The sequence below is a fragment of the Rhincodon typus genome, chromosome 27 (assembly GCF_021869965.1).
Source record: "Rhincodon typus isolate 14 chromosome 27, sRhiTyp1.1, whole genome shotgun sequence".
Taxonomy (NCBI): Eukaryota; Metazoa; Chordata; class Chondrichthyes; order Orectolobiformes; family Rhincodontidae; genus Rhincodon; species Rhincodon typus.
In genome coordinates, this window is record NC_063358.1 from 24041367 (window position 1) to 24051613 (window position 10247).

Genomic DNA, 10247 nt, shown 5'->3' on the forward strand with positions numbered 1-10247 from the left:
GCCAGAGGAGATGGTGGAGGCTGGTACAATTACAACATTTAAAAGGCATCTGAATGGGTATATGGAAGGATTTTTGAGGGATATGGGCCAATGCTGTCAAACGGAACTAGTTTAATTTAGGATATGTGGTTGGCACGGGCAAGTTGGACTGAAGTGTCTGTTTCCATGTTATACATCTCTGTGACTGTATGATTCTATAAGGTGGTCGTGAGCTGCCTTCTTGAACCGCTGTAGTCCATGTGCTGTAGGTATACACACAATGCCCTTCGGTAGTTCCAGAGACACTGAAGGAATAGCAAAACATTTCTAAGTCAGAACAGTGAGAGGCTTGGAATGGAACTTGCAGATGGTGATGTTCACATATAGTTGCCTCTTTGCTTTAGTAGGAAATGTAGTCTTGTAACAACATTCCATTGCTGACACTGAAATGACATATCATTTTGCAATACTCAGAAGTTTAACAATAAGCCACGTCAAATTCATTTTATAAGGTGGGTGACAGGAGTCAAAATTTTGTTTGTTGTAGTATTCAGTCTCACTGAAATCCATCCCTTTAACTTGGCATCTCTGGAAATGCCAACAGTGTTGTGTTCATCATTAAATGCCTGTCATATCACGTCTGGAGTGTTGAATTTTATTTGTGTCACCACAGAAAGGCCTTCTGCTGTCAGCGTAATTATTTTTCAGAATGTGCCAACTTTAAAACTGCCGCAAATTTGTTGGAGCATTTGATATTTAAACCACACTGGAGTTGAAAAATGCTCCATATGTTCTGTAGTGACAGCCCTGCTACTGTTGCATACTAGAGTCTAACAGTACAAGAATCAAAGCTAAAACACCTGCCTGTGATTAAGGAATCTTCCAAAGGGTCCTCATTGGAAAAAGGCAGTTTTAGCAATACAACCTCCCTACATTGTAACCAAGTGAAATTTCCAATGTCAATGCATTGACAATGCATTCATTATGAGTGAAATGGATGGCTAATCTATTTAAGGAATTAAAGATATGTATAACAGCCGCATGAGTTATATACATATTTTTATATTGATTTTTGTTAGCATTTGGCTGTGTTTTTCAGAAGATATCTGCTACCATTCACAGAGCAGTAAAACTAGAGGGAATAGTCTTCTCAATGAATGAATGAGTTAGAAATGTGATATTCAAATAACCACTAAGGTTACAGCCAGTTCTGCAGAATTCACCTAGATTGTCCCATCTGGTGTCTGGATCCCCAGGAGAGCCTGTTCATCTGAACTGAATACTTTATTAGAAGTTTCAAACTTTGATGGGAAAGTTAGTGTGATGAAGTGTTAAACAGGCAGCTGGCTTGCTATCACCAACATACAAGATGAATTATATTTCAAAGGTTTCTGTTCTACCCAACAACATGCTTTAGTCACCTGGGTCTGCAACTCGGTAGGAGACACTGAGCAGCCCTGTACCCTGTAGGGCCAAAAGAGCTAGGAACAGCCATCCAAGTCTTCCAAGCCAACAATGCCAACTATAGGTCAGGCTTGCTTCACCCCAGGTGCAGAAGGCAGGACTGCACTTAGACCTGGTAAGGTGGAAAAGATCAAAGAAACCTTCTGGTGGCTTATTGGTGGTACAGATGAAACATCATTGTAAATAACCTTTCACTTTTGTAAATATATATTCACATGAATTGTTAAAATTGCTGATCTAGTGTCTTCGTAGCTGGACCTGGTTAAGTCACACTCATTGGCGAGATGAGCAGCCTCTACAGACAAAACCATAAAAGTAAAAGAAGGTTGTGTGGCCAAGCACTGCTCATCTCCCATAAGCAACTGACTCCTTGAATGAAACTAGCCTCAGATGCCAAGGATCCTTGCACTGCGACATCGAAGGTTGCAATCAAGATATTGCACTTTAATGTGGAGGACACTGAGGCTGAACACAAAGAACTGCCTCTCACAGATTCAAATAAAAACCAAAAGAACTGTGAATGCTGTAAATCAGGAACAAAAACAAAGTTGCTGGAAAAGCTCGGCAGGTCTAGCAGCATCTGTGAAGGAGAAAACAGAGTTAATGTTTCAGGTACGGTGACCCTTCCTCAGAACGGATTCAATGCTGGACTGCTGGATGTTCAAGCAATTCAGGGTGACACAACAGTCTTACATGTATTCTGAAACATTGAAGGGTTACTGATGATGAAAAGGTCAAAACAGATTTCTCAGGATTCCTCTCAATCCACCGACTATTTTGAGAGTCTTCATGACGTAACAATCCCACTTGATATCCCGGATGCCTTAAGAGCTACAAAACCTTACTACAATGCTCTGTTAGTGCAGTGCCTCACTGAAATTTTTCCCTGTCAATGTAATGTGTTTATACTTAAAGTGGAATCAGCCAACAATATCAAGCAAATAATCGCATCTACAGCTAAAACTGAGCACTGAAGGCCCAATGCGTAATATAAAGTATACAAAGGCTGACTGAGGAAGATTGTGATGATATGGCTCCTTGAATCGCTGCAATTCTTGCAATGTAGATATTCCCACAGTACTGGTAAGAAAGGACTTCCAGAATTTTGACGCAATGACTTTGAAAGAGTGGCAATATAGTTCAAAGTTAGGATGGAGTGTTACCTCAAGGGACACTTGCAGGGGGTTGTTTTCCTACACCCTCGTCCTTCTGTGTGGTAGACTTCACCGGTTAGTGAGGTGTTGTCTAAAGAGGCTTGGTGATTTGTTGTAGTGAAAATTATAAAAGGTACACACTGTTGTTACAATGCAGGAGTGAGTGATCATGGTAGATTTGTTGCCAATCAAGTGGGCTTCTTTTGTAAATTCACAAAAGGATTCTTTTGTAATTTAGTTATTGTTTCAGCAAAGATAATTGGACTTTACCTCTAAATAAACATGATTATTTGAGTCAAAATTGACTTAATCAAATCAATTTTTAAACAACATATATTTGCTGCAGGACACATGACCCAAGTGCAGACTGGGGGAAAGTACAGTCAAGAGAGTTTATATTAACGTTTTGAAATATGTTTGTTGGATCACTGAATGCAAATCTCGGATTCTTCCATGATTTGTAGCTTTGCAATAGAATTTCTTAAACAGTAGCACCTATGTGCAAATACTTGCAGCTGTCTTCATCTGAAGTGCTGGTTGCAGATTGTTCACAGTGTGAACTCATGCAAAGTGCGCTCTTTAACCTAATTTGTGCTATCGAACAACTTCAAAACTCACCCCACAAACAGACACAAACCACAGAGAGATGAGTTGACAGTCCCCAAAGATAATAGAAAATTATAGGGCACTGGATAATTACAGTACTACAGGGGTTCATTTTCTTTGAGATCCCAGTACACATTTTGGTCTCGAATGTCATCCTCTCTGTGTTTGTGCAAGATAGCAAGTTTTACCAGTGGATCTATTTTCAGGTTGTAATTCAGAAACTAAGAAGTGTAGCTGTGAGGAATTGAATTGTTGAGGAGACTTTGAGGAAAGAAAGGTAATGATCTGCACTTTTTCTAAATTATCGCAGTACTGGTAAAATAGAGACAATCACTTTCCAAATTCCAATGCTCTAATTTTAATAGCTGAGACCTTCATGGACTGAAATCATCTTTAAAAGGAAGAAACATGGACTTAAATTGGCTACAGCAATCACATGATCACGGTTTAAGGCAAGTTAAAAAAATGATGTGGAATAAACAAAATTGTCTGAAGTGAAATTACCATTTTCTCCAAAACATTGAAACCAGTCAATGAATTCAGGAGTAGAATAAAACTCATCTCCTGTTTCAATTGCCACTTATCTGATACATTGCATCTATTGGATTGGAACATTACCTGCAAACATCCTGCTTGGAAAGTCAATAGAAACAGACTCGGGAAAACACATATGAACCTTATTTAAAGTCAGCAGAAAGTAAGAAAGAAAATGGATTGGTAATGACAAAAACTGGAAAATATTTTCTCCTTGTTTCTCTCTAATCTTGAAAACCAGAACCAATTATAATACCCACTGATAAAACATCCATTCACTGAGAATTGAAGGATTCTACAAAATTTTGCAACAACACAAGACACCAAGTAAACAGCCATGGTCTCAGGTTGAACTCTCACAACTTGAGGGTAGGTGGTGACCTAATGGTATTATCGCTGGACTATTAATCCAGAAACTTATCTAATGTTCTGGGGTTCTGGGTTTAAATCCTGCCACAGATAGTTGAAACTAAGACTCTACTGATGACAATGAAAGCATCATTGAGTGTTGGAAAATGGCCTAGCAAGCCACTCAGTTGTATCAATTGCTATGAAGTCTCAACAAAGAAATGAAACTGGACAGACCATCTGGCATTGACCAAGGCACCGGAAAAGAAACAGCAGAAACATCTGTGGGTTAGTGCCAAAATTGAGATACCTGTCTCACAGACTAGTCAATCATAATCAGACTCACAGAAGCATACCTTATGCACAATACCCCAGATATACCATCACCAAAAGGACAAACCCACCAGAGCTGGCAGCAGAGTGCAAGAAGTTGCCCTGGGAGTCCTCAACATTGACTCTGAAGTACATGAAGTCTCATGGCTTCAGGTTAAACATGGGCAAGGAAACTTCCTGCTGATTATAACATATCGTCCTCCCTCAGCTGATGAATTTGTACTCCTCCATGTTGGGCAACACTTGGAGGAAGGCACTGAGGATACCAAGGGCACAAAATGTATTGTGGGTAGGGGATTTCAATATCCATAACCAAGAGTGTTTCAGCAGCAGCACTACTGATCAAGCGAGTCGGGTCCTAAAGGATACAGCTGCTAGAATTGGATTGCGGAAGGTGGTGAGGAACCAACAGAGGGAAAAACATATTTGACCTCATCCTTACCAATTTGCTGACTGCAGATGCAACTGTTCATGACAGTATCGGTAAGAATGACCATGCGCAGTCCTTGTGGAGACAAAGTCCCACCTTCACATTGACAATAGCCTCCATCAGGTTATGTGGCACTATCACCATGCTAAATGGGACAGACAGTGAACAGATCTAGCAACTCAAGACTGGGCATTCATGAGGCACTGTGCACCATCAACAGCAGCAGAATTGTATTCCAACACAATTTGCAATATCATGGCCCAGCATATCCCCAACTCAACCATTACCATCAAGACAGGGGATCAACCCTGTTTCAATGGAGAGTGCAGGAGAGCATGCTAGGAGTAGCACCAAAATGAGGTGTCAACTTGGTGAAGCCACCAAACAGGACTACTTACACGCCAAACAGTGAAAGCAGCAAGTGATAGACAGAGCTAAGCAACCCCACAACCAATGGATCAGATCTAAGGTCTGCAGTCCTGCCACATCCAGTTATGAATGGTGGTGGTGGCCAATTAAACAATTCACTAGAGGAGGAGATTCCACATATATCCTCATCCTCAATTATGGAAGAACCCAGCACATCAGTGCAAAAGAAAAGGCTGAAACATTTGCAGTAATATTCAGCCAGAAATGTTGAGTGGGTGATCCATCTCAGCCTCCTCCAGTGGTCCCAGCAGTACAGATACCAGTTTTCAGCCAATTCGATTCACTCCACATGATATCAAGTAACAGTTGGAGGCACTGGATACTGCAAAGGCTATGGGCCCTGACAACATTCTGGCAATAGTCATGAAGACTTGTGCTTGAGAGCTTGCTGCTCCCCTAGCCAAGCCAAGCTGTTCCAGTACAGTTACAACCCCATTCAGACTTCATCTGACGAAGGCACAGCACTCCAAAAGCTGGTGATTTCAAATAAACCTGTTGGACTATAACCTGGCGTTGTGTGACTTCTGACCTTGTCCACCCTAGAACACCAGCACCTCCAAGTCACAGTTACAACACTGGCATCTACCAGAAAATGTGGAGAATTGCCCAGGTATATCCTTCACACAAAAAGCAGAACAAATTCAATATAGCCAATCAATACTGCCCAATCAGTCTGCTCTCGATCATGGGTAAAATGATGGAAGATGTCATTAACAGCGCTATCACGCAGCACCTGCTCAGCAATAACCTGCTCAGTGATGCCCAGTTTTGGTTCTGCCAGGTCCACTCAGCTCCTGACCTCATTACAGCCTTGGTTCAAACATGGACAAAAGAGCTGAATTCCAGAGGTGAGGTGAGAGTGACAGCCCTTGACATCAAGTCTGCATTCAACCAAATCTGGTATCAAGGACCCCTGGCAAAACTGGAATCAATGGGCATCGGGGGAAATTCTCCGCTAGTTGGAGTCATACCTGGTACATAGGAAGATGGTTGTAGTTGTTGGAGGTCAATCATCTCAGTTCCAAGACATCCCTGCAGGAGTTCCTCAGGGTAGTGTCCTAGGTCCAACCATCTTCAGCTGCTTCATCAATGACTTTCCCTCCATCATAAGTCGAGAAGTGGGGATGTTCGCCGATGATTGCACAATGTTCAGTACCATTTGCAACTCCTCAGATACTGAAGCAGTCTATGTTCAAACGCAACAAGATCTGGACAATAGCCAGGCTTGGGCTGACAAATGGCATCAAATGGTATCATTCATGCCACACATATGCCAGATAAGGACCATTTCCAACAAGAAACAATCTAACCACTGCCCCTTGACATTCAATGGTGTTACCATCACTGAATCCCCCACTATCAACATCCTTGGGGTTACCATTGACCAGAAACTCAACTGACTTGCCATATAATACAATACAATGCCATATAAATACAGCACTACAACAACAGATCAGAGGCTAGAAATACTCCGTCAAATCACTCACCTCCTGACTCCCCAAAGCCTGTCCACCATCTACAAGGCACAGGAGTGTGATGGAATGCTCCCATTTGCTTGGGTGGGTGTAGCTTCAACAACACTCAACAAGCTTGACACCATCCAGGCCAAAGCAGCCCACTTGATTGGTGCCACATCTACAAGCATCCATTCCTCCACCACCGACACTCAGTAGCAGCAGTGTGTACCATCTGCAAGTTGCACTGCAGAAACTCACCAAAGATCCTTCAACAGCACCTTCCAAAGCCAAAACCACTTCCATCCAGAAGGGCAAGGGCAGAAGATACATGGGAACACCACCACCTGCAAGATACACGCCAAGCCACTCACCAATCTAGTTTGGAAATATATTGCCATTCCTTCACTGTCACTAGCTCACAATCCTGGAATTCCTTCGAAGGGCATTGTGGGTTGACCTGCAGCTCATTGGCTGCAAAGGTTTAAGAAGGCAGGTTACCACCCCCTTCTCAGGGGCAATAAATGCTGGCCTCGCCAGCAATGCCCACATCCCAAGAGCGAATAAAAAGAAGAAGAAATAAAGAATAATCTAAGAACTTCTAAACTATGCATTGGACCCTTCCCCATTTTTAAACTTGATACCTGTGTTTTTGTGCCTCTTTGATGGCACTTATTTTTCTTAGGGTTATGAATGAGTAAAATTCTTCATTCTTTCATTCAAGAAAATCATGTAATTGGTTCCTTAATTTTGACTGATACTGTGTTTTACTTGATGTGGGAATATATCTACATGCTAAGAAGAATTAAAAATCTTTGTTATGCCAATCTAGGAGCTTAAAAAAGGTGGTGGCCAATTCAGCCCTTCCCACCTAGTTGTAACAAATAAAATAATGAATCAATTATTTTTCAATCTGGTACAGAAACTTTCCAATTACAGCAAGACATTTTTTGGATTAACAGGCAACATGTAACACACTAATCATAGTAGTGCGGGTGGAAGCATGTGTTCCAAATATAGAATGGGATCATATAGATCACTGGGTCCATAAAACAAGTTTAAACAAATGACTTGAGGGAGGGGAGATCTATTCCACTGGAACACATTCCTGGTCACATTTTAATAAAAATATTATTGGAAAGGTCTTATGGATTCAATAGCAACTAGATTAGAGGGAATAAGTTATTATGTGGTACCACAGATTATGTATGTAGAATCTTCTGTAAGAAAGTTTTTGATGGGGTTCCCTATTGCTAAACACCTTTCCATTGATTTTCACTTTCTCAATGAGCTATTTCTTCAAAATTATTGATCATTTGCAAATAAGATATGACATGGAATCATTTCAGAGTGGCAAATAAGATTTTTCCTTTCTATAATTTATGCCAGGAAAATGGACGTCAAGCTTTTTTTTCAAACTCAGTTTACTATTCACAGTATACCATTGTACATTTGAGATACAAATATAATTAGGATCACAATGGAATCTTGCTCAATATCTACTAACTTTGGTTTAAACTCTACCCTATCTGATTATATGAAGAGTAAACTTGGAATTCACCAGCAAATTATCCACAGGGCATTTTCAGGAACATGCCCATGTGATGACTCCACTCTGTGCTGGATCCTGTAGAGCAGCTCTTTAAGACTACTCTTAATGTTCGCCCTCACTAATGTCATTGATTGTTCAATACGTGTTCATCATGAGACTCCTGGACTGTCTCTGTGAATTAACCCAACGAGACAGAGTTCTTTCTGTGTCACCTACTACAGCTGCAGTTCAAGACTCTTCAGAAAATGAGTCGACCTCCTCGAAGCATTCCATATGTTTGCTATTGTTCTTTTTCATCTTTTTTTAAGGCTGCAATTTAACCTTAACTCATTCATTCCTATATTTGGGTTTGAACAAAACGTTCCCCAAACAGCATTCGCTCAAATCCTGGGGCAATTACTTTGGGCAATAAGATCTTAGAAATTCTGTCTTGAATGCATCAAATTCCTCCATCAACTATTATGACTAAGATGATAATCTGTTTAAAATAAGTGGAATAGGGTAACAATGCCATTATCTAGCAGTGAAAACTGTTACAAAAGACTATTGCACAACAAGATGTCAAAGCATAATTTTTAGCTAAATAGTTGATAATATCTAAGAGACATTTTGTTAAAGCTCTGAATAACCTTTTTCTCCTCCCAACACTGACCACTGTGCTCTATATTTCAGCACTGTCTCTCTTTTAGATTTATATTCAAGTCTTTCTTTTTAGCCCAACATGAACTTATACACTCAGCTGCACCATGTGCTTTTTATAATGTTTTTCTTCAGGTCACATACTATGAATAAATTGGTGAAAATGTGCATTTAGGAGTACAAAGCAGACTGTGAGTTATTTCCTTCCCTACCCACCCCCAGCTCATCCCATCACACAAACTCTGCTTCAGATTCCAATCTGACTGTTTTTATTACTTTTGCAATTCCAAACGCATATTTCTCTAGTCCCTGACAAATCAGGATCTGATTAAATTTTCTGTTGAATATTTCAATCAAAAAAGTAAATACTGTTTTATTTCATGGCTTTAAAATGTTATTAGTTATTCTTGAAGTTATGTTTATTTGGTTTTACTTCACACTTAACATGTATTGTCTGACCTAAAATGTCACCTCTTCTTTACACTGATAAAACCTTTAGTTCTCTCAGGGCAGTGACTTGAAAGGAATTTGGGGATTTACATATACATATTAATCAAATTAAAACCTTCTAGCTGATTAAAGATTTAACAGTATCTCAGGTTTATTTAATACATCCTCATCGGTTGTGTTACCCTTTGATCTTTTACTTATAAATTCTGTGTCTGATGCCACCTCTTTCACTAACAGCTGAACGAGGAGCTAGGGTCCAAAAGCTTGTGTTTTCAAATAAACCCATTGGACTGGTGTCGTGTGATTTCTGTCATTATTGGAGGTGCTGTCTTTTAGGTGAAATGTTAGTTGAGCCTTGTCTGTCTGTTCTTGTGAATATAGAAGATCCAATGGTGATATTCAATGAAATGCTTCTTTATGAATTATTCACGCTCAATCTCCACCACTGCAGCAATTCACCTGATTTCTATGGTAAGACCTTCCAAACTGTCTACCTCCATTACAAGAAAAATAAGGGCATCAGTTCCATGGGAACACCACACCAATATCATGACTTGCAAATACATTGTCATTTCTTCATTGTCACTCTGTCAAAACCCTGGAACTCGCTATCTTACAGCACTGTGGATGTACCCATAATCACATGGACAGCAGTGATTCAAGGTGGGAATTCACCACCACCTCCTCAAAGGCAATTAGAGATGGGCAATAAATGTTGGTCTTGCCAGCAATGCTCACATCCCATGAATAAACAAAAAAAAAACTGGTCATTTGCTACTAGTAGATTCATTCTGCAAAACAATTGATAACTTAATTTGCTTACAAAATGCAACATTTCAAAAATAATTAATTTACTATGTAGCACCTTGTAATAT